Source organism: Stegostoma tigrinum, unplaced genomic scaffold (genome assembly GCF_030684315.1).
Source record: "Stegostoma tigrinum isolate sSteTig4 unplaced genomic scaffold, sSteTig4.hap1 scaffold_200, whole genome shotgun sequence".
NCBI classification, from domain to species: domain Eukaryota; kingdom Metazoa; phylum Chordata; class Chondrichthyes; order Orectolobiformes; family Stegostomatidae; genus Stegostoma; species Stegostoma tigrinum.
This window is the reverse complement of record NW_026728138.1, coordinates 439,797-448,339: the sequence shown is the minus strand read 5'-3', so window position 1 is coordinate 448,339 and position 8,543 is coordinate 439,797.

The window sequence follows — 8,543 nt, the reverse complement described above, 5'->3', positions numbered from 1 at the left end:
TCCATCTCTCTCTGGAAAGATTTCCATAAACACACAATCCTTTGAAAGGGTAAAAGAAATAAGTCAACATTGTCTCAATGAAATATTCTCCAGTTTACAGTCCATCCACTGGTGGTAATCTCGTGCACAAATGGAAATAATGTTTCAGCATTCAACTTGAAAAGACTGCTTGGAATATTTTGCGTTTAAACAAGATGGTGTGTCATTCGCCTAAAGTCCAATAAATCCAGGGCCAGTCTGGTCATGATTTCCTCTGAAGATAAATACTTCTCACAGGAATCAGTTCGGTGAATCATCCCCGGATGGCTTCTGATTTCATCATGCACACAGCCTCATGCAGTCTCACCATTACCCTGGAAAAGTGGCCAAAAAGTGTCCTCTTCGGCCTTGAAACTGCTCGACCATGCCCTGCAGCAAACCAGGTACGACAGCCACATCACCTTCCTTAGTACCTGCCTACGGAACCAGATCATCCCCATTGGACTACAGTCCACATTCAAGCCTTCCCAACTTGGCCCCAAATGTGACAATGTCTACATCCAGAACATTAAGACACTTCAGAAGCATCTTTCCCTGTGACTCCTGAAACACACACTCGCAGAAATGCGATGGCAACTCCAGGCACTGCAATCCAGCCTACCCCAGCTCAGAGCCTCCCTCTCTCAGACCTGCAAAGGACCTCTCCTGTTTTTTTATTCTTCGTAGGATCCAGAACCTGAACTCACAATTCTACTCAGCTTCAGTGGAGACAAAAAACCGTAAGTACAGTAAACTTCCTGGTGCCTACCATCCAAAACGGGCAACCTACACCTCCCAAATCCCCAACCCGACACAAGAACTCGCCCAAAATGTGCCCGCCAGCTTTGGCCATGTGGCCACTCTCGGAGCAACTGGGGATGACGTCACATCCTCCGCCGCAGGATACACCGTTCCCGGGACAGCGAATGCCACCACCTCCATTTCCATGTCCAACACCATAGACACTGAGGACACACCTACCGTCAACGCAGCTGCCTCCTCCTACCCTGCTCCTCCCACCACCAGCGCAAACGGCACTCCGCCCACCACCGATCCAACTCCGCCCATGCCCATGCAACTCCACCCACAACCATCTCCGATGTCACTCCACCCACAGCCTCCACAGCTAGCAGCTCCAGAGGAGACAGAAACACTGAGCCCTGTCGAGTCTTCACCATCCCCACAGACCTCCCCCTTACTGAGGACAAACGATCAGTCCTCAGTAAGGGGCTCACCTTTGTCTCCCTTCACCCACACATCAATCAATACCGGTCACGCTTGGACATTGAGTAGGTTTTCCGCCGCCTCTGCCTCCATGCTTACTTCTCTAACCGTGAGCCTAACCCTCCCTCTACTGACTTCTTCATTCACCTCCAATGCACCCCCTCCTCCTGGGCACCATCCGAAGGTCCTCTACCCTCCCTCGACCTCTTCATCACCAACTGCCACCGTGACATCAAATGCCTCAACCTCTCCACCCCTCGCACTCACTCCAACCTCTTCCCTGCAGAACGTACAGCCCTCTGCTCCAATCCCAACTTCACCATAAAACCCATGGACAAGGAAGGCACAGTTGTGGTATGGTGCACTGACCTCTACATCGCTGAGGTTATACGCCAACTCTCCAACACCACCTCCTACTGCCCCCTTAATCATGACCCCACGCCCGACTACCAAACCATCATGTCCCAAACCATCCACAACCTCATCACCTCAGATGACCTCCCACCCACAGCCTCCAACCTCATCATTCCCCAACCCTGCAACGGCCACTTCTATCTCCTTCCCAAAATCCACAAACCTGCCTGCCCTGGTTGACCCATTATCTCTGCCTGCTCCTGCCCCACTGAACTTATCTCCACCTAACTGGAATTCATTTTTTCACCCTTAGCCCAGGAACTCCCTACCTACGTCTGTGACACCACCCACACTCTCCATCTCCTACAAAACTTACAATTCCCCAGTCTCCAACACTTCATCTTTACCATGGACGTCCAGTTCCTTTCCACCCGCATTCCCCATGCTTCTTCCTATCCCGCAGGCCCAACCAGTGCCCCAACGCTGACACCCTCATCCGCCTAGCCAAACTCGTCCTCACCCTCAACAACTTCTCTTTCAATTCCTCCCACTACCTACAAAAGGGGTGGCCATGGGTACCTACATGGACCCAAGCTGTGCCTGCCTCTTTGTAGGTTATGTGGAACAATCCCTCTTCCATACTTGCACAGGCCCTAAACTCCACCTCTTCCTCCATTACAGTGATGACGACATCCACGCCACCTCATGCATCCACGAGGAGCTCAAACAGTTCATTCACTTCACTGACACCTTCCACCACACCCTTAAGTTCACCTGGACCATCTCTAATGCCTCTCCCTCCTTCCTGAATCTCTCTGTCTCCATCTCTGGCAACCACCCAGAAACCAATATCCATTTCAAGCGCACTGACTCCCACAGCTACCTGTAATACACCTCCTCCCACCCACCTTCCTGCAAAAATGCCATCCCCTATTCCCAATTCTGCCGCAACTGCTCCCAGGTTGATGAGTTCCACCCCTGTACATCTCAGATGTCCTCGTTTTTCAAGGACGGCAACCTCCCCCCACTCAGTGGTTGAGAACTCCCTCGACCGCGTCTCCCACATTTTGAACAACTCATCCCTCACACCCCGTCCCCACCCTTGTCTGCTTTCCGGATGGACTACTCTCTCCGTGACTCTCTTGTCCGCTCCACACTCTCCTCCAGCCCCAACACACCCGGCACTTTTCCCTGCAACCGCAGGAAGTGCTCCAGCTGCCCCTACCCCTCCCCCCTCACCTCGATCCCAGGCCGCACATCTGATAATGTGCCAGACTGCATCCGCTGTTCCCATTGTGGCTCCGCTACATCGGAGAAACCAAGCGGAGGCGTGGGGACAACTTTGCAGATCACCCATGCTCGGTTCGAACTAAACAACTCCCCCTCCCATTCTACAAATGGCATGTCCATCCTGGGCCTCCTGCAGCACCACAATGATGCTACCTGAAGGTGACAGAACAGCAACTCATATTCCACTTGGGAACCCTGCAGCCCAATGGTATCAATGTGGATTTCACAAGCTCCAAAATCTCCCCTCCCCCACTGCATCCCAAACCAGCCCAGCTCGTCCCCACCTCTCTAACCTGTTCTTCCACTCACCTGTCCCCTCCTCCCACCTTAAGCCACACCCCCATTTCTTACCTACAAACCTCATCCTGACCGCTTGACCTGTCGTCCTTCCCGGACTGACCTATCCCCTACCTACCTCCCCACCTACACTCACCTTTACTGGCTCCATCCCTGCCTCTTTGACCTGCCTGCCTCCTCTCCACCTATCTTCTCCTACGCAGCAGCAGCTACGCACTGATGATGGCTTCTCGACTGGAGACGAAACGTTTGCAATTCATTTGCCAAACTCGGCGAACAAACCAACAGCCAACTACCTTCTCCTCTCTCCATCTTCGGTCCGCCTCCCCACTCTCTCCCTATTTATTCCAGAACCCTCTCCCCATCCCCCTTTTCTGAAGAAGGGTCTAGGCCCGAAACACCAGCTTTTGTGCCCCTGAGATGCTGCTTGTCCTGCTGTGTCCATCCAGCCCCACAGCTTGTTATCTCACACTCTCCAGCATCCGCAGTTCCCATTATCTCAAACCGGCGTATTCAGCTATGAAGCATGCGCACAGCTCATTGTGACTGTGAGCATGCGTACTGGGAGAGATATCCGGAATGAAATGGTCCTCCATGAGAGCCACAAGTGGTGAGTACAGGTTAAAGGGGAGGGCAGCTTCGGTGCTGTATTCCAGCAAGAGGGCTGCGTGATTGCTCAGTTTAGGTCTCAGGTCCCAAACAGGGGTCTTCCAGTACCGCGTTTAGTTTGCAGAGAGCCTCAGGCTTCCTCCCTGAAACAGGCCTAGACTGTCCTGTGAGCGGGAAAGTCCTGTCAGCTTTTACCCTGTCAAGCCACTTCAGAATGTGATTACAGCAATGAGAGGTGTTCTCAGTAAAGCAGAACTCCAATGTGCACTCACTGGTTCGAGGTCTTTCCATTGCGTATTGTGTTAGCACCCTCGCTGACTTTTGTTTTGAGTTTTTAAAAAGTCATTTTTGACTTGAATCTGAGAGTTGAACGGTGACGTCTGGACTGTGAGCAGCTATTGTGCTCCAAAAAATGCAAAATCAATTATTGGCTTCTGAGGCCAGGCCTGGAAGTCGATTGCAGGTTGTTTCTTATTGGAAAACTGTGTAGACTCTTTTGGCCATTAATAAGGTCCGCATCTGGGAACTGGTGCCAGCAAGTCTGGGAGAGAATGTTGTCAAACAGAAGGACTTTAAAACTGGGCCAAATGCACATCTTTGATGCTGAGCTAGCTGCTGGTGTGACAGAGGCTCAGAGAAAGACCACAGAGTGGAGGGAGAGAGCTGAACAGGGTGGGTCCGTGTGGTTTGGATATTGGGGTTATTCTTCACCCATCACCCCCCGACAAAATCCAGCCAGTTGTTTCTCTCATTGTCCCTCTTCCCCCACTTTACCCACTTCTGTACCTCCAGCCCCTATCCCACCCCTTGCTTCCCCCAGTATCAGCAAACTTCCAAAGATATTTCTGACATACTCTGTTACTTTTCTCAGGGCATTCAACAACTTGAAAACTGGATTGAAAATGAGAGACAGAGCAGCCACTGCAGAAGCTTCCAAAATCACACTGCACTTTCTTGAACTGCTGCAATCCACGTGGTGATGTAGCTCCCATGTTGCAAATTGGAAAGGAGTTGTAGGATTTTCATCCAGTGGTGATAAGGTCGTGCTGTTTTTTGTGTCTGTTGTTGTCATTTTGTTCTTATATTCCACCTTCAACAGAATAGAAACATAGAAAATAGGAGCAGGCGCAGGCCATTGTAGCTTTCGATCCTTCTCCGCTAGTCACTTTGATCATGGCTGATCATTCTACTCAGCCTCCTCCCACTTTAGAGCCAGTTCTTTTGATCCCTTAAGCCCCGACAACTATACATGTTATCGTCTTCTTGGAAACATCCAGTGTTCGGCCTTAACTGCTTTCTGTGGCAGCAAATTTCACAGGGTCACCAGTCTCTGTATTTTTTTAAAATTTCCTCATTTCAATTCTTCACAGCCGAGTCCATGCCCCTAAGCTCCAACTCCCTGGTCATTGATAACATCCTTCCTGTATTTACCTAGAATTTTTTTGGTTTCTGTGAAATCTTTCATCGTTCTTCTAAACTCCAGTGAATTTCATCCTAACCAATCCATCCTATCCTTATATGTAAGTCTTGCCATCCCAGGAATCAGTCTGATCAACTGTTGTGAACAGCCTCTGTAGCCAGAAATTCCTTCCACAGATAAAAATTCCAAATTTACACATACCATCCCAGGTGTGGTCTCACCAAGATCCTGTACAATTTCAGTAAGACATCCCTGCTCCTGTACTCAAACGCTCTAACTCTGCAGGTCAAAATACCATTTGCCTTCTTCACCCCCTGCTACACCTGCATGCTGACTGTCAGTGACTTGTGTTTTCCTAGTTTTGTAATCCAACTGGATAATCTCGAACTGAGACGCATTTCTCATTTAAATGATAAATTGATTGTATGAATACCTGGGATCCACCATGGACCACAGTTCCACACTGGGCACTGGTTGGCATACAAGAAATGACTGTTTATTCTGACTGTTTCTGTGTGCCAAACAGTTCTGTATCCCTGTGAATACCCAATCTCTCATGCTTTAAATTTACGTGCTAATCTCTTATGTGGGGAGTTTGAATGCCTTCTCAAAGCCTACATAAGCCACATCCACTGCCTTTTCAACTCTAAATGTTGCATTTTTGAAACATTCCGGCAGTTTTGTCCAACATGATTTCCCTTTCATAAATCCACACCAACCTAATTCTGTCACTGTTTTCCAGTGTTAGGCTAAGGTTCATAGTTCTCAGGCTTCTCCCACATCCCTTCTAAAACAAAGGGATAATATCAGCCACTCTCCAGTCATGTCACACCCACCCATATTTATAGATGATACGAATATTTCTGCAACCTCCTCCCTTACTTCCCACAATATCCTCAGATACACGAGATCAGGTACTGGAGATTTATCAATCTTTATATTTTCTGAGACATTTAGCACTTCATCTCCTGTAATGTGAACTATTTTCAAAATATCAAAAAAATTTCTGCGTTCTCTAGCCTCCTTCATTACAACTTGTCCATGCTGACCAGGCTTCCCAAACTGAACGAGTCCCACTTGCTTGAGTTGGGTCCATATCCCTCTAAAGCTTTCCCATTCATGTACCTGTACAAATGTCTTTTAAATGTTGGAAGTGTACCTGCATCTTTCACTTCCTTTGGCAGTTCATTCCACATAGAAACGACCCTCTGTTTGAAACAGTTCCCCTTTACTGCCCTTCAAATTTTTCTCCTCTCCCGTTAAAAAAATACCCTCTAGTTTTGGACTCCCCTATCCAAGGGAGAAGGCCCTTGCTGTTCACATTATACCCCTCACGATTTAATAAACCTCTCAAAAGTCACTGCTCAACCTCCTATTTTCCAGTGAAGCCCCAGTCTCTCCACATAACTCATACCCTCCAGTACTGGTAACCTATAGACTGTAAGTGTAGCATGAAGCCACACAGAGTAGAAAGCTAATCCAGCCACGAGAAGCATCACCTAACCTCCATCTGTTTGGCCCTTCGTCAAATAGTCTGGCAATAAGAACTGTCCAGATTCAGGCATGAACCGGGAACGTTTCAGTTTGCTTCGTCCAGCTCCCTTGTCTTGAATTTCCCCTCCCAAATGAAAAGGGATCTCCCATTCACTTTAGGTGTACTCTTCATGATTATATAAACATATAAATCACCCCTCCATTCTGAGACTGCAATGGAAAAATGCCTCAACCAATCAAGCCTCTCCTTATGATTCTCAACCTCCACTCCTGGCAACTTCCTGCTAAATCTTTGCTGAATCCTCCCCAGGTTGATGATATCCTTTGAAGAACAGGAGATCTGAAGTGGACACATTACTCCAGAAGAGGCCTCACTGATGTTCTGCACAATTTCAACATGACGTCCCACCTCCTGTACTCAAAAGGTCTGAGCAGTGAAGGCAAGCAGGCTAAACACCGACTTAACCACCCTTTCTACATGTGATGCCAACCTCACAGAATTAAGGGCCTGAGCCCTGAGGTCTCTCTGTTCGACAACACTAACCCCAAGGCCCTACATTTAATTGTACAAATACTGATCTTGTTTGTTTTACCAAAATGAAATACCTCGCCTTTATCCAAATTAAACACCACCTGCCATTCCTCAGCCTCTTAACCCTGTAAATCAAGATCTCTTTGTAATCCTGGACAGCCTACGTCACTGTCCACTATCCTGCCTATTTTGGAGTCATCTGCAAACTTACTGACCATGTCTCCACTATTTTAATCTAAATCGCTTTTTTTATGTAAGGTCAAACAAAATTGGAGCGAGCACTGACTCCTGTGGAACACTTCTGGGAACAGGCCTCCGGTCTGATAAACAACCCTCCACCACCAGTCCCTGTGTCCTGTCACTAAGCCATATCTGTATCCAGCTGACAAGCTCCCCCTGAATCCCATACGATCTAACTTTACTAATTAGTCCACCTTGTGGAACCTTGTCAAAAACTTTACTCTTGTCAAAATAAACTACATCCACCATTCTGCCCTTAATAATTTTCTTTGCTACTTCTCCAAAAAACTCAATCAACTAATCATTCCTTGACTCTCCAAATACATAAATCCTACATTTGACAATTACCTTCAAATACATACCCAAAACCGAAGTCAGACTCAGGTCTACAGCTCCCAGGCTTCTCCTGATATCCCTTAAACAAAGGCACAATTTTAGCCACTCTCCAGTCATCTGGCACCTCACCCGTAATTATAGATGATGCAAATATTTCTGCAAAGGGGCCCCAAGTTTTCTCTTTAACTTCACACAGCATGGTTTGATGCACTAAAGCAGGAACTGGAGGTTTAAAGTCAGAGTGTAATACAGCATGGAAACAGGCCCTTCGGCCCAAACTGGTCTGTGCTGACTATGGTACCCACTCAGCAATTTCTAACTGCCTGCATTTGGTCCATATCCCCACTTAACACTTCCATCCATGTACCTGCCCAAATGTGTTCTAAACGTTGCTATTGTACCTGTCTCAACCACATTCTCTGGCAGCCCATTCCAAATATGCACCACTGTCTGTGTGAAGAAGTTGCCCCTCACGTCCTCCTTAAATCTGACCTCTCTCACCTTAAATCTGTACACTCTAGTTTTCCATTCCCCATCCCTGGGAACAAGACTACGTGCATTCATCCTATCTCTGCCCCTCATGATTTTATTCACCTCAGTAAGGTATGCCCTAATTCTCCTCCATTCCAAGGAATAAAGTCCAATCCTGGCCAACCTCTCCTTAGAACTTGCCTGTATTCCTAGCAACATTCTCGTAACTCTTCTTTGCACATTTTCCAGTTTAACTAT